The sequence below is a fragment of the Marmota flaviventris genome, chromosome 4 (genome assembly GCF_047511675.1).
Source record: "Marmota flaviventris isolate mMarFla1 chromosome 4, mMarFla1.hap1, whole genome shotgun sequence".
Lineage (NCBI taxonomy): Eukaryota > Metazoa > Chordata > Mammalia > Rodentia > Sciuridae > Marmota > Marmota flaviventris.
In genome coordinates this window covers 46297219-46319955 of record NC_092501.1, presented here as the reverse complement: position 1 = coordinate 46319955, position 22737 = coordinate 46297219, and the positions used below count along the sequence as shown (strand labels likewise).

Genomic DNA, 22737 nt, shown 5'->3' with positions numbered 1-22737 from the left:
TCAGTAAAGGAAAATCAAGGCTAAAAAATCATCCACTTAGAGCTTATCTATTTATGAACATCTCATTCTGGGGATCTCAAACATATATTTTAACGCCATGTGAATATTGAGATTAATATTTCTTCACCAAAGAAACCTTTATTCTTTCCTTGAATAGCTCCCCTCCCCATCCCCCATCCTCCCAGTTTTATTCAGCAGCCCTAGTCTGGAAGTTGAAAGAAGCCTTCCTTTGTATTTCTGGCGCCTTGAATCTTTAAGTTGGATGCCAAGAACAGCATTAGCCCCATTCAACTCAAGACCAACTGGCCTTCTGTAAATGATATTAAGTAATTAATTTATGGGTCCTACACAGACCATTTAGGACCAAGTGCTCCCTTCTGGGGTTTGAGGAAGTCATTTGGACAGGAGTTTTCACCTGGGACTCAGGTCAGAGAGACTGAGCTACAAGAGGTTGCCCCCAGGGTCTCAGGGCAGGGTGGCCATGGGGTGGGAGTGGGGGCCTGAGTTAGGGAGGGGCCCTTCACCACCTGCACTGTCCTGTCACACTCTTCCCCTGCTCTGCATTGAATCAAGGGTCTGAATGAACGCCTCAGGAGCTCTCTGAGCCCCTTTTGGATCTCATGCTCAAGTCCTCTCTGTTTGGTTCTGACTTTCTTTTCACTCACTCATGCGTGTGTTCTTCACTCACTCAGTGCCCTCATAAGGGACTTTGGAAAGCCCATTGCACTGGGCCAGGGCCTGGCTGTGGAAGGCTGAGGAGGGAGGGTCCCCGCTGATGGGGACTCTGCATGAATATGGTTGTTCCTGTGTCCGTGGGGGATGCGTCCCAGGATCCCCCTTGGATACCAAAATGCTCAAGTCCCTCATATAAAATGGTGTAGAATTTGCCTATAACCTACACACATCTTCCCATACACTTGAAATCATCCCTAGATTACTTATAATACCAAATACTGTGTGGATGTTCTACTGTGTTATTTAGGGAATAACAATGAGAAACAGAAGTCAGCATGTGGTCAGTACACTTTTTTTTTTTTTTTTTTAAATATTTTCTATTCAAGGTTGGTGAATCTTTGGATGCAGAATGTGCACCAGGGCATCAGAACCACCTGAGGGGGTTGTTAGAACACTGAGTATTGCCCCGCAATTTCTTCCCCTCCCCTCCCCCTCCCCTCCCTTCCCTTCTCCTCCCCTTCCCTCTCCTTGGCTCCATCCCCCTTTCCTCCCTCGTTCTTTCCTTCCTTTCCCTCCCTCCCTCCCTCCCTCCCCTCCCTCCCTCCCTTCCTTCCCTCCCCTCCTTCCTGGGGACTGAACCCAGGGGTGCTTTACCACTGACCCATATCCCTAGCCTTTTTAAAAACGGAGTTTCTGAGGATCTTGTTAAGGGTTGGGCTGTAAATGTTGTAATTGGTCCCTCTGGGTTGGGGGTGGCTGTGGCTCCGCCTCCTTAGAGCACTGGGAAACTTGCCATCCTCCTGCCTTCATCTCCTGAGCACTGGGATTACAGGAGTGTGCCCTGCTCCCACAGTTTCTGACTCAGCAGGTACGAGAAGGGTTGACAATTGGTCCATATGACGGGGCTCCAGAGGATGCCACTGCTTCAGTCTAGGGAATCATGGTTTGAGAACCACTGTACCAGACTCCTGCGATCTCAATTTGTACCTAAATTCACATATGCTACTTCCACAGAGCTCTTTTTTTGGCTGGCATCTGATGGAGGTTCCCCCTCCCCCGCCCCCGCAAAGTTGTTTTCCTATTGGAAAAAAATCACTTTATTTCACAAATGACTAGAGAATGATGTGTAGGTGTTGAGATGCCGCACTGCGTGGCAGGCTGGCTCAGGAATCAGGAGTCACCACTGCCCTGTCATACCAGTTTTCCAGAATAAGAGTCAAACCCACACTTCTGTAAAATGACAAACACATTCTTTTCAGAGGCCTCCAGGGATGTTCGTGTATATGGGACACCAGGTGGGCTTACCACGTGGTAGAGCGAGGATCTGAACTTCAGCTCAGTGGTAATTCCGCACATGGCCAAGCCTGGGCTTGGTCGCTGGGCACTGGTGAAGGTGTGGCCAACTGAGAGAGAGAAGAAGACCCCAGGCCTCTGTTTTACACCAGGTAGTTTGAGTTCTGTCTCTTGCACTGTGATCTCTAAACACACGGACTCCCCATCACCCAGCGCAGGACAAGGAACCTAGCAAGTGTCCAATCAGCTTGTCCAATGAACATGGGACTGGAATGATGGACAAGCAGAGAGGAGGCGACCAAAGGCTGCCGTTTTATTCTTCTCCCAACCCCTTGAATGAAAATGAAATACTGGGGACGGCCACCAAAAAGATGTCCTCTTTTCCCCTAACCCCTTTGACACCCGGGCTACCCCGCCCCGCCCCCTGCTTTAGAAGCTACACGTGTGTCTGGCGCTGTCTCTGATGTTTTCCCTCGCATCGCCACACTCTCACATCAATTCAGGTGGCAGATTAGAGCCAATTAAAATTTATAAGCCACAGGTAGTGAGTGAAATCCCAAGGATTAATTTGCTCAGTGGAGTATTAATCTGTGTAACGTCGTCAGCGCTCCTTCAGCAAACGGCAAGATGGAGTCCAGCAGGCACGGCCCCTCCTGGGTTGGGCTGTAAATGTTGTAATTGGTCCCTCTGGGTTGGAGGTGGGTGTGGCTCCGCCTCCTTAGAGCACTGGGAAAGGGCAGAGTCAGCAGTTTGGTCATCAGACTGAGCCATCCAGAATCCAAGTCCACCCCTTGCTGTGCCCCAGGGCTGCCAATCCTTTCAAGACTGGACTGGCCAGAGGTACTCCCTTTCTTTGACCAGCTCCACCTTTGTTGAGTGCTGTCCCAGGGGCAAGGCAAGGCAAGGCTCAGTAATGGGCAGGTCCAACTTGCTTCCTGGGGCTTTGTGATTAGAATCCTTCCCAATCAGGATGTGAAGTGAATCTGCATCCACAGTTAGTAACAAGGCACCTGTCCAGCCACCCGCTCTGCCTCCTAGGTAGCCCAGATAGCAGCAGAGAGGACTTAACTAGAAATGAGGATACAAACCAGGGCACAGCATTCACTCTGAGCCTATCTGCCCAGGTGGCCCGCGAGCTGGAGACCTTCTAGACAGATTCCTTCACCAGGAGACAACATGGCTCAGGAGGACCATGTGTTGGAGGAACTTGACATCCAGAGCCTGGAGGATCTCAACTGTAGTGTTGCAGTTAGAGCAGTCCACCCTGGAGCTTCGAGGGACTTAGTGGGCTTGTCCAGGGAGTGAGGCAGGCGCCAACAGCAGGAAGCTATTTAATACAATGACTAAGAATTCTGGCTTTGGATTCAGAAAGACCTGGACTGAAATCCTTGCTCTGTACTTGGCAGGTTGATGCCCTTGGGGACATTTGATAACCTTTCTGAACTTGCTTTCTAATTAGTAGCATGGAGATCATTAATTAATTGCATGATATATATGAAGTGTTTAGTGCATTGCTTGTGAATAGCCAACTCCTAATCAATGGTGGCTTTTAATATTGTTAATAGTAATGGTAATCAAAACTACCCTCAAGGGTCCTGAGTTCCAGTTTTCATGCTTTCCTCTCCCTTGGCTTCTATCAACCCTACTTGCCAACAACAAATACCTGTCCTACCTGCTCACCTGTGGGTTGTAACAATGAGACTGGGTAGTGGATGGGAAAAGGACATAATTGGTGTTTGAGGGTAAGGAATTGCTCCTATTACCAATAAGCTAAAATGAAGGTCAGAATCCTTCAGGGACAGTATCTTAGTCCATTTTCTGTTGTTAGAAGAGAGTACTTTAGGCTGGGTAATTTTTAAAGAAAAAAGGCTTAATTGGACTCATGATTCTGAAAGCAGGTTACAAACATTTGCTTGGCTTCTGTTGAGGGTCACATGCTGTTCCACACATGGCAGAAAAGAAGAAAGGCAAGTGGGTGCCTATTGAAAGGCCAAGGTTCGTCGTCGGAGATTAAAATGCACACACACAGATAGCAGTGACAAAGATGAAGCACTTTACTGCAAGCTGGTTCTAGCTTATATAGAAAGTGAGAGTCAGTTATCTTAAACCAGGAAGCTCCCGGGGCCAATCATAGTAAAGGTCAGGTCATCACCTACGGTGCATGCACGTCCGCCCTGCATAAGATTCATGGGGGGCACGAACTGTCCACGAGCGCAGAAGACGGGAGGACCAATTAGAAAATTTTCAAAACAACTTGTTATCCGCCCACTGGCAACTTGCCCGCCGCCATGTTGCATTAGGGGCTCCTTATCTGAAAGGCCCAGAGAGTTCTAGCTGCCCACTGGCAATTTGCCCACCGCCATGTTTGAAAGGCCCGGGGAGTTCTCAGGGAAACTCCCAACACCTATGAAAGAGAAGGAGAGCTCAAAGGAGATGACTCACTTTCAAACATCTTTCTCAGGAGCTACTAACTCTTCCCTTCCCGAGGGTGGAGACTTCAGACCCCAACCACCTTCTCAACACTCCTAGTGGGGACCTTGCTTTCATATGAATCTAGGTGGGGACAAGCCCTATTCACACCATAGCAGATGGCTCAATTTCTTTGATGACATGGGGGAGAAAGTACAGATATTGGCTCTAGCTGACTTAAATAGCAAGGGAATTTGTGAAGGAAATATGACAGCTGAGAGCGTCAGCGCGAGAGCTGGGGAGCCAGGAAGTGGGTGGCTGGGCCGTAGGACCAGAGCCTCAGCTGTGCCATAGCAGGGCTCACATGGAGCTCATGTTACCTCCTTTCTCACTGGGTGTGTGCCTAGGACCCCACCTACAAGCCCTGGGAACATGGGTGCTGCCTCTTCCTCTGGGGTGTGTTCTCTTCTGACTCTGTCTCTCTGTGTCACTTAGAAGTCCTGGATATCTGATTGGCTCTTCCTTGGTGACATGCTAGGCTCTAGCTGCAAAAAGGAGTAAGGAAAATTTAAACAGGGTCAGGCCTTTATTGATTTTCCAGAGAGGAGGAGGGCTCTGTCTTCTGAGTACTCAAGCTGTACGATCGTCCATGGTGAGAACTCAGACGTGGGGCAGCCAGAGAGGGATGTGAGGCAAGGACAAATGATGGGGGTGGGGAGAGGGCACCAAGCATCCCCACCCTGGGTCACGATGATGTGGAAACCTCACCTGGCATGTATCTGAGCTGACTGGTGCACTGAGGAAGGGACTTGGACTCCTGAGAACTGAGGCCCAGGTCAGGGGATGGGTAATGGAGTTCTGGGGAAGGGAGAGAGGCGAGGGGATAGAGATGGCTCGGCCCAGTCCTCCTTGTGAAGGCAGCTAGTCAAAAAGGTCAATCAAGGTAGAGTCCAGCTATTAGGGAGTCTGTGAGTCAGCTAGGGTTTCAGGGGAGAGGGGGGGAGCTAACAGTGAGGTCCTGTTGGAAAGCTGCCATGCCACCTGTCTGGTGACATGCCTGAGCTGGGTGACCTCCCTCCTCACTGATTCTCACTCTGATTATGTGGTGTGTCTAGTGGTGAGGAGATGGGTTGACCCTCCATCATATATTTCTATTATTTATATCTATCTATTTATTCTATCTATTATCTATTTTTCTTTCCTTTTTGAGAAGGATCTTGCTACATTGTCCAGGCTGATTTTGAACTTCCAGGTTTAGGGGATCCATCTACCTTAGCCTCCGGAGCACCTGGGACTATAGGCATGTGCCACCAGGCCTGACTCCTCCAAACAACACATAAGCAGTTCAACATCAATATAAAAATGAAAGCTAATCTTGTTCATACAACAGAAAAAACTAGAGCTGCTCTGTCTTGATCTTGGATGGGCAGAAAGGAGGGGAGGTGGCCTCCCCTGCATCGCCTAAAACAATATCATGAACCTTAAGGACAGTGGTCCTTGACATGTGGTCCAGCAGTATCAGCATCACTTGGGAATGTGTTAAAATGCAAATTCTCAGGTCCTGGCCCAGAGGCGTGGAGCCAGGAGTTCAGGGTGGGCCCAGTACCATGTTTTAGCAATGTCACCTCCATTCTTACTGAAGCCTGAGAACCACCACCTGTAGGATCTGAGGGGATATGCTCTATCTCTAAGGACCTCAGTTTCCAATGTGTAAAATGGAGAGTTGGAATGACTTTTTAAATAAATTAAAATAATTCCAGGAGTGGGAAATCCTGAGTTTCTTATTCTGCTCTGTTTTTGATTAGCTGAGCGCCACTGGATATGTTGCTAATCCTCTTTGGGCATAGTTTCCTTATCCCTCAAAGAAGAGGTATTCAGATAACTTCTTGGCACATCAGTTGACTTGGTGGCCTCAGTGAACCCTGTGTGTGCCAGGTTGGGTTTGCAAGGTGGCTTGCTGCAACACCAGCTTTTATGGCACCAAATTGGAACACAGCTCCGTATCTGCAAATAGGACTGGCTGAATAAATTATGGTTACATCTATATGGCAAAATATTCTGCACCATCAAAAAGAATAAGGAGAATCCATATGTACAGATTTGGGCCAATCTCTCAGATGTATCAAGTGAAAAAAAAAAACAAGGTAGAGAACAATATGTTCACTAGATGAGCATTTGTGTTAAACAAGATGTAGACCTAAATCTGTTTGTGTGTAAGAGATCTCTGGCTGTTGACACCTCCTCAAACGAGTTCCTTAGACTAGGGATGGACATGGGTGGGGGTGAACCTTACTTTTCTCTGTATCCCCTTTGACATGATTTGGGCTTTTATTTTTATTTTTTTCCCATTTTTTATTGGTGCATTATAGTTGTACATACTGATGGGATTTTTGTAACATGCTTGTACAGGCACAGAATACACAGTATAAAAATATAAGTTGGCCAATACTAATTTCCAGTGCTTCCCCCCTCCCTCTCTACTTTCCACCCCTTACTGATCTCCTTTTGATTTCCATCCATTTTCCTGTAAGGGACATGATTTTATTTTTCCTATGGCTGAATAAAACTTCATCGTATATATGTATATATACATATATATATACGATGAAGTTTATGTATATATATATGTATATATACATATATATGATGAATGAATAAAGAAAATGTAATTATATATATATATAAATATATATACATATATATAAATATATATATATATATATATAAATATATATATATATATATATATATATATATATATATATATATATATACATATATAATTACATTTTCTTTATTCATTCATTAATAGACACCTAGTCTGGTTTCATAATTTGGCTATTGTGAATTGTGCGCTATAAACATGGATTTGCATGTATAATTTGGGTTTTTAAAGGATACACGGTATTGCTCAAAAAACACCAACATCATGCCAGGCATGATGGTGCATGCCTGTAATCCCAGCAGTTCAGGAGGCTGAGCAGGAGAATCGTGAGTTCAAAGCCAGCCTCAGCAACTTAGCAAGGCTCTAAGCAACTTAGGAAGACCCTGTCTCTAAATAAAATACAATGAAGAGCTGGGGATGTGGCTGAGTGGCTAAGTGTCCTTGAGTTCCATCTCTGGTATTCCCCCCAATACCCCCCAATAAAAAACAAAACAAAACAAAAACACCATAAAGAACCAAAATCCTGTGTGATGCTCTCATGTGTTGATCCTTGGAGTATTGTTGGCCAATAGGTATGTGGATGAGTCAGGTATGCAGGTGTCCTGAGATAGAAGAAAGGAATGGCATCTACTCTTGGCAGTTCCCCGTGACACCCTCATAGAAGGCTTAGCTTTCCTTGCCTCTTTCTGCACCTTGCAAAGGAAGGGGAGTCTTGGAGATATGGAGGGCATCGGCTCTTAGGACAGGGATTTTGCTGGTACCCTGGAGGGCACAGCTGTGCTTGTCAGGCAGTGGGGCACGACGGCAGGTGGGCTGTAGCTGGGCACTGCCATGAGGTACCTGGGTGGAGGGGCTGTGCTGAGCGTCAACTTCATTGACAAGGCTCCCCACCATGGCCCCATCTCCCTTCGTGATCTGTTGCATGCCAGGGAGGGGGGAAACATTAGCCCCTTTCTGCACAGGAAGAGATGAGAGCTTGTTTCCTCCAAGACCTGCCCAAGATCTCATCTCTGCTAAGTGACTACACTCTGATTATAGAACTGGGTTTGCTTATTCCCTAGTCTGTGGGATGTGAGTGGTGGATTGAGTTCGTTGGTTGCTAATTACCTGGAAAGGGAAGGAGTGTTACCCTCTGACGGCCCAGAGAGCTTTTCTTGCCTTGCTCAGGCTATAAGAGCTCAGGGTCAAAGATATGGATTTGTAAGAGCTGATAATTCTCAGAAACTTCTTTGCAGCGAGAAGAAAGATGCTCTGGAATGCTGGGAGACCATCTCCCACAGCCTGGTCCCATTTCCCTCTTCTCATTACCAAGTGCCAATCAGGTCAGACAGAGGACTGAAATGAACATTTCCTGCCTCTTGAGAGCCCCTTATTCCTTTAGGCCTAGTTCAAATGCCCCACTCCCAATGCAGTTTCCCTGGTCAGGCCTAGCTGACTGATCTCTTTGTTCTTACACAGCTAGAACCCCAGGCAGAGAGAGAGAGAGAGAGAGAGAGAGAGAGAGAGAGAGAGAGAGAGACTAATTCCCTCCTGGAGGAAAGGGCCAGGATTAGCATTCTTTGACCTCACACCTCCCATAGCAAATTACAGGTGCATAGCAACGAAATGTTTTGTGAAGACTGAAAGGTCTCCTGTCCTCATTTCTTACTGTAGATGGAAATACTTTGTGATGAGGCATCTCCTATAGACCTCCTCCTAGAGAGCCTGGGGCAGTGTGTGGCTGGAGACAGTGCTCAGAGTTGGGGCTGGTTAAAAGAGACTATCCTGGAGGTGGTGGGAGCCAGGGGAGCGGCTGGAGTGCCTTGTTTTGTGAAGTGGGCTCTCCGGCAGTGGTAATGTGGGAAGACTGGACTGAAGGTAGAGCCTGGATGGGGACAACCAGAGGACTTGGCAGGCTTAGGGATGCTTGCTGAGTCTGGATGAGGCATCCGGAAACCTGGTGCAGGGGAGAGCAGAGATGTAATTAACAGTTGGAAGAGAGGAGGAGGAGGAGGAGCAGGAGGGGGAGGAGACAGAAAGAAAAGTCAGGGTACACTTATGTTTCCTGGTGGCCTCTGATGGGCTGGGTTGTAAGGATCTCAGGCGAAAGGAGGGGTCAGAAGAACCCTCAAAAACTGAGGGACACAGCCTTTTAAAAAGGTGATGTGGGAACAACAGCCCACTTCACAGGCTACAGGGGAGGCTGACCTGGAGAGCTGGGAGAGGAGGTTCTGGTAGCAGTGAGGAGCTCCCTGGCTTCTCTTTTCTTCTTCATCTTATTCTTTTTTTTTTTTTTTTAAATATATTTTTTAGTTGGAATGGACACAATACCTTTATTTATTTATTTATGTGGTGCTAAGGATTGAATCCAGTGCTCTGCCACTGAGCCACAACCCCAGCCCCTTGGGGTGATGGTTTTTTTGGGGCATGATGGTGGCGCAGCTGGACTGCAGAGGGAGACGGGCATCGTGGGCATTGTGGGCTGTGCAGTGGGCGCCAGGCCCAGGCCTGCTGCTTCTTTGATTCTGCAGCTTGCATGACACAAATAGCCGGAAATGCAAACATTATGGCATCCAAGCGCGGCACCCCTTGGCATTGCTAATTAGCCCTGCGATCATTCCTTGCAAGGGAGCAGCCCCGTCTCACCTGTGTGACTGCCAGATGACCTGCGCAGGGAGGCAGCTTGGTTAGTGGCTGTCCGTGGATACCTTTCTTCCAGTTTTTCTTCAGAAGAGCCCCAAACAATCACCCTGCCCCGCCCCTGTTCCACCTTTCCAATGTGAGGATGCTCAGGTCTTATTAGTTAAGAGAGGGACTAATTTGTGTCATGGAAAAGTCATGGAGAGAGAATGTGGAGTAAATGTTAATCGTTTTTTTAACTTCGCATTATGTGATCCGTTAACATTAATATTTAATTTAATGCAGTCAAAAGATTAATGCTTGTGTTTATTTCTAAAAAAAGGCAAGGAGGCTTCAGGCTGCTTTTTCAGCTTGGTTGAGCTTTGGGGAAAAAAAAAACCCCACAGAAAAACAACAACGCACCCAGCTCTGAAGAAATATATTCATGCCGTAATAATACAAATACCCTCTCCCCTACCCGCTCTCCCTCCTCGACTCCTAAAAATAAGCCACAGGGTTCTAATGGGGACACTGATTAAATATTCGGCTCTGTAATTTATGCCCAAGTGAATCCCAACAGGAACCAGAGGCCCTGGAAATCTGTTGTGAAATAATTATCCTGAATGACATTGCAGGGATGGTCTGCGAGGGTGCCGTCAATAATGCATTAGCCCAAATCTGTTTGAAATACGGCAAGGAAATTACACCATCTTCATGGGAACCTGAAAGAATTATCAGTAAACAAATTTAATCAACTTGATGTTATGCATACCACTCAACCTCTTATTATCTGATCATCTGGGTTTAGAACACGCAGGGGAATTGAATGACGTGGGATGTGAGGCTGTGGCTGTGTGTGTGTGTGTGTGTGTGTGTGTGTGAGAGAGAGAGAGAGAGAGAGAGAGAGAGAGAGAGAGAGAGAGAGAGAGAGCGCACACTCAGCTTTGGCTCCCTCTTGATGGAATCAACTTAAGGTCTCTGCATTTCTCCTCTTAGCAGCATTTCATTTGCATTTTTCTCTTGGCTTGATTGTTGACTGCCAGCTCTTGCTAAAGCCTGTCCCTGAATTCTCACTTCCCCCAGGGTCAGAACCCTCCCTTAGAAAAGTAGCGGATTGCCCATTCTTCCTCCAGATGCCTCTTCCTCCTCTTCTGCCTTCCAAAGAAGGGGTGATGTGAGCCTTGCCCAGTAGCAGCCAAGAGGTGGGGTGGATAGGAAGCAAGTGCTGGTACCCAGGGACATGCCTCCCGATGGAGAAGAAATGTTCTAAGTGAGACAAGGTGATCTCATTTGAGTCCCTTTCCATCGCTGGGTCTTAGTTTTGCCACCTGAACAATGGGGCTTAGGCTGGGTGGTTTTGTGACATTTTGGTAGGTTGGCAGCAGGGACACCAGAGGGAAGGGATCTCTCAGGACTGCAAGGGAAATAGGAGGCAGACTCAAGGTGAACCCTTCTTACTCCCTTCTCCCAGAACCTCTGCCTTGGGGTAGGACCTTGCTGTCCTTTGCTCTGAAAGTCACAAGAAGCATTTCTTTCTTTCTTTTTAAAAATATTTTCTTTTCTTGTATTTATTTATTTATATTGTAATTGTAGATGGACAGTATGTCTTTATTTATATGGTGCTAAGGATTGAACACAGTGCCTCACATGTGCTAAGCAAGTGAACTGTCACTGAGCTACAGCCCCAGCCCTAAAATATATATATTTTTTTGGGGTACTGGGGCACTCAACCATTGAGCCACATCCCCAGCCCTAGTTTTTGTATTTTATTTAGAGACAGGGTCTCAGTGAGTTGCTTAGCACCTCATTGTTGCTGAGGCTGGCTTTGAACTGGTGATCCTCCTGCCTCAGCCTCCCAAGCCACTGGGATTACAGGCATGTGCCACCATGCCCGGCTCACAGGAAGCGTTTCTGAGTTAGCTTCAGACTGAGCCCCTGAGTTGGTATCAGGCGACTTGGGTTGTTCTTCCTGGGCCTCCAAATCCTTTTTATTTCCCAGCCTCAGTTTCCCTATTAGTGTGACAAAGGGGTTGGAGGACGTGGCCTTTCATAGGCCTCTTAGCCTTACTTTCACAATTCTGTGTTGTCATCTGTTAGTTAAATTGGCTGTAACTTTGTGCTTTGAGGAACAGTCTAGGGTCTGTTTCTGGATTGTAACCCTCCCTCCTACTTCCTGGTGAAACGGAAGCATATATCTGTTTAGCAGTTGCTTTGGTCATTCCCCAGGACTGGGCCCTGGGAGGAAGGACATGTTTATTGAGTTCTTCTTTGTTTCTGTCCCTGGCCTCGTGTTGGCCAATCTGATGGAACTTGGAAAGTTCTACTTGGGGACTAAGTGAACACCAACTCATTTAACAAATTCTTTTGGGCACCTCTGTGTGTCTGTTCTTATCTTGGGCATTAGGTGGGGTCATAGTAACATTATTGAATAGGGACTACGTACTGTGCACTGAGTTAAGCACTCCATGTGTTTAAAAGCTTAGTGAAGGAAGCTTTCGTGTTCCCTGGGAATGGACCACTAGGAGTTAAAGGTAGAGAATGAAGAGTGATTAATTGTGTTATAAAGAACATCAAAAATGAGGGTACCAACACCCCTCCAAAAGCTACTGAATGGGCTCTTCCACCTCCAGCCATCATGGCAGGCTGGACCTTGGCCACATACAGTCCCAGACTAACAAATGAAAGTCTAGATCTGGTGCTGCCCAATATGGTAGCCACTAGTCCAAGATGGCCATCAACCATTTGACATGTGGCTACCCCAGATTGAGATGTACTCAATATAAATCACATGCTGGATTGCAAAGATTTAGTACAACAAAAGAATGTAAAGTGTCTCTTTTATAATATTTTATGTTGATTGTGTTAAAATAAAATTTGTTTATCGAATTAAATAAAATACAGCACTAACATTAATTTTACTTGTTTCTTGTGACTACTAGAAAATTTACAATTGCATATATGTGTCTTGCATTGTATTTCTATTGGACAGTGCTAGTTTAGATAGATGTTCCAGGAATTTGCCTCTGGGGAGTTGGGGGTCCGGGGAGGGTGATGGTGTGGCTTTCTTCTCCCATTTCTCAGGAGGAAGGCTAGAGGATAGTTTGTTTCTCTCATATAGAGGATTCTAAAAGAATTAGTCAGAAAGATGGGGGAAGAGATCTTGGATGAAGGAAGATTGGCATCTTTTTTTTTTTTTTTAGATTGGCATCTTATTCCTTATTTAATTTCTCAGATCTGCTTTTGGTACTTATTTGAACAGGGCTAAAAAATAATTGGAGAGTTGGTAAGTAGAATAATGGTCCCTCAGAGATGTCTACCTGCTTGTTCTGGCATATGTTACCTTTTATGGCAAAAGAGATTTTGCAGATCTGATTAATTTAAGGACCTTGAGATAGGGAGATGATCCTGGACTTTCTAGGTGGGCCTAATCTAATCACAAGTCCTTTAAATCTGAGAACTTCCTTGGCTGCCATCAGAGATATGATGACTGGGGATGAAGAAGAGGCAGGAGGAATTAGAAATGTTACAGGGACTCGACTTGTCATCATGGGCTTTGAAGTTGGAGGGAGGGGGCCATGAGCCAAGGAATGCAGGTGGCCTCTAGAGGCTGAGAACAGCAAAGAAATGGATGGTTTGATGCAGCCTCCACGAGGAACATGGTCTTTCCAACACCTTCAGATCTTGCTGGACTTCTGATCTATAGAACTGCAAGGTAATACATATGTGTTGTTTTAAGTCACTGTGTGTGGGGTAATTTGTCAAAGAAGCAATAGGAAACTAGTATATATAGAGAGTCATTGGATTGGAGAGAGGGCATGCAGTCTGGCATGGCAGAGCTGCCAGGGTTGCTCAGGAGTTGAGAAGACATTCTGGAAAGCAGCCAGACTTCAGCCATTCTGCCAAGACCCATCCAGGCAGCTGGCTGAAAGAGAAGGGAGCTTAACAGCAAGAGGCTTTGGGACGGACCGCCACTGGTGAGAGTAAAGGGGGATCAGAGGAAGGTCAGTTGGGCAGCTCCTGGGGATGTGTAGCAAAGAGCCCCCTTCTTGTGGGGGTCTCCTGAAGAACTCCATGTGTGCTCCTAGATGAGTTTGAGAGCTACCACCTAGAGTGGTGAGGAGAAGGCCATGTAAGAGCCATTGGCCACCAGCAGCAATCAGAAAAGCTAGGTCATGTGAAGTAACAGTCCCCAAATCATAGTGCCTATGACAATGAAGATAGAGTCATTGTTCATTTTCCATGTCTGTCTCTATTTGTCTTGGTGAAATCCATGCTCAGGTGGTGTCTGCTAAACCAATATGGCTCTGCTTATCCTTCAAGGGGACAGAAAGTATAATCCCACCACATGCCTGAAAGAGGCTAGAACTGGGGATATTGATTGGCCAGCACTAATGCCTATTAATTAATTAAAATTCCACTTTCTATCCTTCTTATTCTTGTTTCCAGGCCCAAAAGTACTTGAGGAGAAAGGGCCCCAGAAAAGGAAGAAAAGGAGGGCAAAAAAGAAGGCCATATCCCATCTCTCATGGTGTTATGGTTGAGATATGAGGTGTCCCTCCAAAATTCCTGTGTTAATGCTGGAGGTGCTGATTAGATTATGAGAGCAATAACATCACTGGATTAATCCATTTGGTGGGTTAAGAGTTTGAGTGGATTATTGGTGGTAACTGCAGGCAGCTGCACTGGCTGGAGGAAGCGTCACTGGGGGAGTGGCTTGGGGATTATATATTTTTTCCCTGGCTCCTTGTACTTGCTCTTTCCTTTATGGCTGTCATAAGCTGAGTAGTTTTCCTGTGCCGTGCCCTTCCCCCATGATGTTCTGTCTCACCTGGGGCCCAGAGCAATGGAACTGGCTGACCACGAACTGAACCTCCAAAACTGTGAGCCCAAAATAAACTTACTCCTCCAAGTCATTTTTGTCAGATATTTTAGTCACAGTGACAAAAAGCTGACTAACACAGTGACGTGGCAAGAGTCTGTGTGTTTTTTGAGTGGTGTTGAGGATTCAACCCGGGACCTTGCACATGGTAGGCAGCACATGCGCTACATCTCTACCCATTTTCATTTTGAGATAGGGTCTTGCTGAATTTCCCAGGCTAGTCTCTAACTTATGATCTTCCTGCCTCGGCCTCCCAAGTCGCTGGGATTATAGGTATGGGTTACCGTGCTTGGCTCTCAAAGTAAGATTCTTGGTCAATGCCTAGGTAGCAAGGCAGGAAGGGAGGATGTGAGTACTAAATTAGATATGTAATTATGATTTTAGGCCAGACTGGACTTTCAATTTAAATATTGAAAATGAAAGGAGGCTGAGGGCTCTTCCTGTGATTTGGTTACAAAGTAGTAAGTGGAGATTGATCAGGACAGGGATGAAAGCAGTACTTAGAAGGACATAAAGCTGTTTTTTTAAGTGTGTGGTCCACCAGTTTTGGACTCCATCAAACCAACTACCCATGCACTTAATCCTCAAAATGATCCTTTGAAGTCATCACTGTTATTTCCTTCATAGTACACATGACAAAGCTGAGGCTCAGAGGTTAAGCAATGTGTTCAGTGGCAGACAGATCCAGCAGCTAGCTAGGACTCGGACCTAGATTTGTCTGACTCCAAGTAGGCACTTTTAAAAGCCATCCTTGCTTTACTGTGCCATACCCTGAGATAAGTGACCTTCTTGGAGTAGACAAGGAGAGACATGTCTACAGTGGGTAACGGTAATATTAGAAAACTCCTCAGGATATAAGAAAGGGAACCTATGTTTCTGGGGCACCTACTAACAGCTGGGCTCTCTTAGAGACTTGATATGCATTATCCCACTGAACTCCAAGGGCAACTCTATGAAGCAAGCAATTATGTGCCAGTTTTGTAGATAAACCAAATGTGGAGGCATCAGGAGATCATGCAATGTACCCAATATAAAGCAACTAGTAAACAAGAGTTTAACCTTCATTTGAGAGTTTTCAAAACTCCCCCCAGCAACCATTTCTCAGTGAAAGAGTATTGGAGGAAGGAGAGACCCTTGTGTGGAATCATCTTGGAGGGTGAGGAGATAGAAGCCAGGAGGTGACAGGTACCAGATGCCAAGGTGAGAGTGCACACAGGGGTCTGGGGACAAAGATAGGCAGGTCTGATTGGCGTTGAGCATGTGTAGGAGTGGGGGTGGGTGGGTGAGACGAAAGGCGGGTTGCAGCCAGATGGGAATTCGTTTGGAGTGCCAGGCTGAGGAGTTTGGCTTTGTTCCTTCAGGGGCTGTAGACCGTTTGGAGTGAGGTCTGGCAAGCTGAAGGAGGAGCAGTAGGAAGCCTGGGAGTCTGGGGCGACTGGGGACACCTCTGGGCACTGGCTGGGGGTTTCTTCCCTGAGAGTTATTATCCCTTAGCAGGTGGGAAACAGGAAAGTCCTAGTTTAGGCAGAAATATCCCTTGAAAGAAATGTGTGATCAGGCTTGAGGGAGACAGTGGGCAAAGGATTCAGGGTTTGTAGGGATCACACCATTGCCCGGAGGTAGGGAGGTGCACAGGGCAGGAGGGACAATGCGTCTTTGGTACCTGGTGGACCTTATTCAGAGCTCAGATTACTCTTTCACCATCTATGTGACTCTGGACACATAATTTTGCTTTTCTGACATGCACAACACCAAAACCAGATCACCTGAAAAACCTATGAGATGGAGCCATAAAACCTGCAAATTTCCTCACATTGTGCTTAACATGTTCCAGCCAGTAGCCCCTTTGGTCTGTCTGACTTCCATTCCATAGGAGGACAGGAAAGCTTGACATGCCGACTGATGGTGTCCCCCAGTCTGTTTAGTCCCCTTTCAGGCATCATGTTCCTATGCTTCATTTCTACCTTCCCATGAGGACTGGTTTAAATAGTCCCTTTGGGATTCTCCCGTGACTCTTTAAGTCCAGTCTTTGGGAGTTGCCCTCCTTCCTCTATACCTCTCCCAAGGTGGCACCTGGGTGTCTGAGGAGTGAACTTCATTCTCAAAGCAGCAGGGAGAGGGCGCCTCAGATACGCAGGGCGTCCTCCATATGAGGGGCTAGTCTGGTCTGATGCCTTACCATCTTCCGCTGAGGCTTCTTCTAGCCTTCTGGGAGATGAGCTGCTGTGGAGTCTGTGGTGTTGGCCATTTGTCCTCAGGTCACAAGTTCCTGTTTCTTGCTCTGAGGCTTCTGCATCTCACTCCCTTTGAGTGCCCCCTCTGTGTTCCCTTCTTGAGGAGAGTTGGGGGCTCAGTTACTATTTCACGCAGTCTCTGCTATGCCCTCAACCTCTGCCATGTTGAAATGCTTAGGTGAGTGGCTTTTCCTAGAGGTTTGGGATTCATGGGAAGTGGACCTTCAGTTCTTTGCTTGGCCTTGGTTTCCCCTTCAACCTGTCTAATGTCTCTCTCTCTCTCTTTTTCTTTCTTTCAGTACAGGGGGTGGAACCCAGGGGCACTTAACCACTGAGCTACACTCCTAGACCTTTAAATATTTTATTTAGAGAAAGGGTCTTGCTAAGTTTCTTAAGGCCTCATTAAGTTGCTGTGGCTGCCTTTGAACTTGCTATCTTCCTGCCTCAGCCTCCCAAGTTGCTGGGATTACAGGTGTGTGCCACTATACCTGGCTGATGTATCTCTTTGAGGTGAGATGGCAGCTGAGAGGAAAAGTAGAACATATTAGCCATACTATAGCTTTTTAGCCCTCCCTTCCTCCCTCCCTCCATCTTTTCTTTCATAAACCCCTTTGACTATGAAGAGAAGAACGCCCTGGCTTTACTTTGGAGAAAACCCTACCCCAGACCATGTTTAGTGGTGCTGATTCCCTGTATAAGTTTCAGTGGTAGACAACTAAGTTAGGCCTGGCCAATCATTGGTTCAGCGATCAACACATGACCCATATCTTGCAGTGATACACTTAAGTACAGGATATGTATAAAGTGAACTTAACGTAGCTTCATGACACAGAAGTGCTCTCATTTTGAATCGCAATGTAACTGACATAAAGTGAAAATGTATAGATCTTCAGTGTTCAGGTGGAAGGGTTTTGACAAATGTTTACAGAGTTGTGTAGCTAACACCCAAGTCAAGATATAGATCATTTCCACATCCATCAGTCCAAGAGGGCTTTTTTTTCCAGTCAATTCCAAAAAGCTCCTTCTTGCCTCTGTCCAGTCAATGTTACTGTTTCCCTAACACAAACACCAGAGGCACTTATATGCTGGCATTTATCTCTGCAGATTATTTTCCTGTTGTAGAACTTTTCATTCTTGACATTTCATTCTGTTCCATTATCTATTTGTCTGTTGTTAACCTAGTATCATATTGGCTTTAGTACTGTAATTTTATTTATTTATTAAAATTTTTTTTAATTAAAAAAATTTTTTTTTAGTTGTAGATGGATACAATACCTTTATTATTTTTTATTTATTTTTATGTGGTGCTGAGGATAGAACCCAGTGCCTCACACATGCTAGGCAAGTTCTCTACCACTGAGCCACAACCCCAGCCCAGTACTGTAATTCTATAACAATAGTTTTATTTTAGTTTTTTTTCAATGATAGTACTAAGTATTTAGTACTATCAGTAATCCCCATTACTGATAGTACATTCTGAATCTAGGCTTTATACATATCCTAATTTTTTTTTTTTAACAAAGATCATTTTTGCTATTTAGGTCCTTTGGATTTTCATGTACATTTTAGAATTACCCTTTGATTCTCTAAAAAGCACACTAAAATTTTGATTGGAATATCACTGAATACATAGATCAATTGGGTAACATTGATCTATTGAATCCTCCAGTCCATGAATATGGTATACATCTTCATTTATTTAGTTTTTTAATTTCTTTCATCAATGATTCATTGTTTTCAAAGGAGAGGTCTTTCATTATGTTTATTCCCAAGTATTTTATATTTTTTGATGGTATTATAAAACTTTTAGAGAAATTTAGTTTTCCAGTTGTTTTATAGCTACTGTGGAAGTTCTCTTGATGGATTTGCTAAACTGTTGTGAGGAAAACAAGCAAGGGCCACCATGGGGAGACTGTCTGCCTAGAATGAATTCAAAAAGGAAGTAGAAGAGAGAGAGAGAGAGAGAGAGAGAGAGAGAGAGAGAGAGAGAGGTGTGTTTGTGGGGACTGAGACTTGAAGAAAGCATTTGAGCTCTTTTATTGAATTTTGAGTGAAGCCAGTTCTATGCTGAGCTGAAGATAGTAAGTTTACTTTATCTGCTGAAGTTTGTTTTGAACTGGATTTCTGTGGCTTGTAGCTGAGAGTCACAACTAAGCCCACGTCTGACTTGGCCCAGCTCTGAAAGCTAGTATGTGAGTTCTATGCCAATGAAGAAGAGAAAATAGGTCACTAATTCCTATTCTATTTTTCCATGAATGAGTGCTGTGGGTCTGCTGATTCCTAAATAAGGTAATTGCTATGGACTGACAGTTTTTGTCTTCTCAAAATTCATATTTGGAGCCTTAACCCTCAAATGATGGTATTTGGAGATAGGGTCTTAGTGTCGTATGAGGTCAAGAGGATGGGACTCTCATGATGGGATTGGTGTTCTTATAAAAAGAGATACCACCTCTCTTCATGGCCAAGCACTAAGGAAAGGCCAGGTGAATATATAATAAGAAGGTGGGTGTCTGCAAGCCAGGAAGAGAGTCCTACGTCCTCAGGCTTCCAACTTCCAGAACTGAGAGAAGAGAAATTCTGTTAAGTCACCCCATCTGTATTATGTTATTATGCAAAATCATATAATACATCTTTTTTTTTTGAAGAGAGAAAGAATTTTTTTATATTTATTTTTTAGTTTTCGGTGGACACAACATCTTTATTTTATTTTTATGTGGTGCTGAGGATCGAACCCAACACCTCGTGCATGCCAGGTGAGCACACTACCACTTGAGCCACATTCCCAGCCCCATAATACATCCTTTTATAGCAGACTAATATAGTGACCTGTTTAGTGAATCCATTGCTCAAAAGCAACCTTCCTTCCTTCCTCGCTTCCTTCCTTTTCTTAAGAGAAGCACAATCTGAACCCAAACTGAAGAGAAAACCTCTCTGTTATTAGATGGACAATGGTTTGGTCCTCTAATATACAACAGCTCTCTGCAAATTTTTGAGGAACTTAAGAACCATTGTCACTTCTCTTGGGGGTCTATGACATCACCAAATGTACACTTGCTCTATAACTTAGGGTAGATCACTGACTCTTGTTAAATTCTTTTAGTTTAGACTTTCCCTTTGATGTGGAAGGATTAGGGGTAGGAGTGGGGAATATGTGTACGGAAAACCTATGCCATTTCCTCACTACTGTTTAACCATCCATCCGTTCAACCTTTCATCTTATTAGCACTGAGATTTCACATGATTCCCATTGCATTCCTTTGAGACAGACAATATTATTACCCCATTTTACAGACGAGGAAGCAGAAGCTTGGACAGTTAAGCCATTTATAAGTCCAAACATGAGAAAATGACAACACTGATATCTGAACCCCAAGGCTCATGCTCTATTTTGAGATGATCTTGACTTTTTTTGTGTAAGGTCCCTGCTCATCAGTGCAGAGGAGAGGTGAGAGAATTAGTAGGGACCAAGAGTGAATCTTGTCTTCGAACCCAAGCAGTCTATTAGAGGAGATGAGACAATGAGTGAATGACTGTAACACAAAGTAGAAGAAGCAGGAGTATCTTTTTTTTTGTCTCCCATGTATGTGTGTATATATATATATATATATATATATATATATATATATATATTAAATTTATTTATTTATATATATGTATATATATATATATTAAATTTATTTTTTATTCTAATTTGTTATATATAACAGAAGAATGCATTACAATTTATATTTCACATATACAGCACAATTTTTCATATCTCTGTATATAAAGCATATTCACACCATTTGTGTCTTTATACATGTACTTAGGGTAATGATGTCCATCTTATTCCACCATCGTTTTTTACCCCCATGCCTCCTCCCTTCCCTTCCCTCCCCTCTTCCCTATCTAGAGTTTGTCTATTCCTCCCATGTTCCCCCTCCCAACCCCACTATGAATCAGCCTCTTATATCAGAGAAAACATTTGGCATTTGTTTTTTTGGGATTGGCTAACTTCACTTAGTACTATATTCTCCAACTCCATCCATTTTCCTGCAAGTGCCATGATTTTATTCTCTTCTATTGCTGAATAATATTCCATTGTGTATATATACCACATTTTCTTCATCCATCCATCTACTGAAGGGCATCTAGCTTGGTTCCACAGTTTAGCTATTGTGACTTGTGCTGCTATGAACATTGATGTGGCTGTGTCCCTGCAGTATGCTCTTTTTAAGTCTTTTGGGAATAGACTGAGGAGTGGGATAGCTGGGTTAAATGGTGGTTCCATTTCCAGTTTTCCAAGGATTTTCCATACTGCTTTCCAGATTGGCTGCACCAATTTGCAGTCCCACCAGCAATGTGTAAGTGTGCCTTTTTCTCCACATCCTCGCCAACACTTATTGTTGTTTATATTCTTAATAGTTGTCATTCTGACTGGAGTGAGATGAAATCTTAGAGTAGTTTTGATTTGCATTTCTCTAATTGCTAGAGATGTTGAACATTTTTTCATATATTTGTTGATTGATTGTATATCATCTTCTGAGAGGTGTCTGTTCAGTTCCTTGGCCCATTTATTGATTGGACTATTTTTTTTTGGTGTTTAGCTTTTTGAATTCTTTATATACCCTAGAGATTAGTACTCTATCTGATGTGGGCATGGTAAAAATTTGCTCCCAAGCTGTGGGCTCTCTATTCACCTCACTGGTTTTTCTTTTTGCTGAGAAGAAGCTTTTTAGTTTGAATCCATACCATTTATTGATTCTTGATTTTAATTCTTGCACTATAGGAGTCTTATTAAGGAAGTTGGAGCCTAATCTGATAAGATGGATATATGGGCCTACTTTTTCTTCTAATAGGCACAGTGTCTCTGGTTTAATTCCTAGGTCCTTGATCCACTTTGAGTTGAGTTTTGTGCATGCTGAGAGATAGGGGTTTAATTCCATTTTGTTGCATATGGATTTCCAGTTTTCCCAGCACCATTTGTTGAAGAGGCTATAAACTTCTAGAACTAGTAAATGAATTCAGCAAAGTAACAAGATACTAAATTAACACCCATAAATCAAAGGCATTTCTGTATTTTAGTGACAAATCCTCTGTAAGAGAAACAAGGAAAACTATCCCATTTACAATACACCCCTCTCCTCCCCACAAAGAAAGCAGGAATATCTTAATATAATGGTATTAGACTTTGGATTCAGGAACAAGAAAATCAGAATTCCATGGGAGTCTTGATAATTCTCAGAGTCATAGTTTACTCCTAAGATTCCCATTTTCTTCATTCTCTACTCATTATTCTGTAGACAATTTTTTTTTAAGAAGTAAAAAATACTAAGTTAGTGGAGTAGAATTGTACTATAGTGGACATTAAAACATGGGAGAATACCAATGAACACCACTGGGGCAGAGTTTGAATCATATGACCTTGAGATTTCCTGGCAAGGTTAACAGCCCTTTTCAGAATCACATGTCAAAATTGCCAATTTAAGGATTTCTTTTGATTTCCAAAACTTGTTATTTTCAGGAACACCACTCATAGAATTTGTGCAAAGTATACTATGCATATGAACCTATCAATATTTATTTATTTGCAAGAATAACTCACTGTTCACAGCCAAAAGGGCAACAAACACACAAATAACATGACAAAACCACAAGACACACTGATATCAGCCTGACCTTCAACTCTAGACGTTAGCACTTCTTGCTCTTGGTTTTGACTTTACATAAATGGATTCCCTGAGCCAGTAAAGTCTTTCTATTGATAAGCTTGAATTCCCACATGAAAATTAAGATGCTCTGTCTAGAAGCACATTGGAAGTCTTTGGACTAGAGTCCTGGGGATTTCTTAAACATCTGTTGAATTGAATATGTGTATGTAAATTATAAGGAGATGGATTTTAGCTCAGCCTATGCAAAAACAAGGCCAATTTTTTCATTGACTTTTTTTGTTATGTATCTGTCTTTGTATCTATGTAGGTATATATCTATGTGTCTATATGTAT

At 44.1% G+C, this 22737-nt stretch overlaps 1 protein-coding gene and 1 long non-coding RNA gene across 4 annotated transcripts in view; both read left to right on the top strand.

Annotated features, from left to right (window-relative positions):
* Positions 1-22737, top strand: part of Rps24 (ribosomal protein S24) — a 356908-nt gene that overhangs the window by 34146 nt on the left and 300025 nt on the right. The window lies entirely within an intron of this gene.
* The window catches only part of LOC114089504 (uncharacterized), a 44448-nt gene continuing 26650 nt past the window's right edge, over positions 4940-22737 (top strand). Inside the window, exon 1 of one of the 3 annotated variants that reach the window (XR_003582176.3) lies at positions 4940-5029. This is a non-coding gene — a long non-coding RNA (uncharacterized lncRNA). The remainder of the gene's footprint in view (positions 5030-22737) is intronic. The other 2 variants (XR_003582175.3, XR_003582177.3) reach the window with 2 other exon arrangements.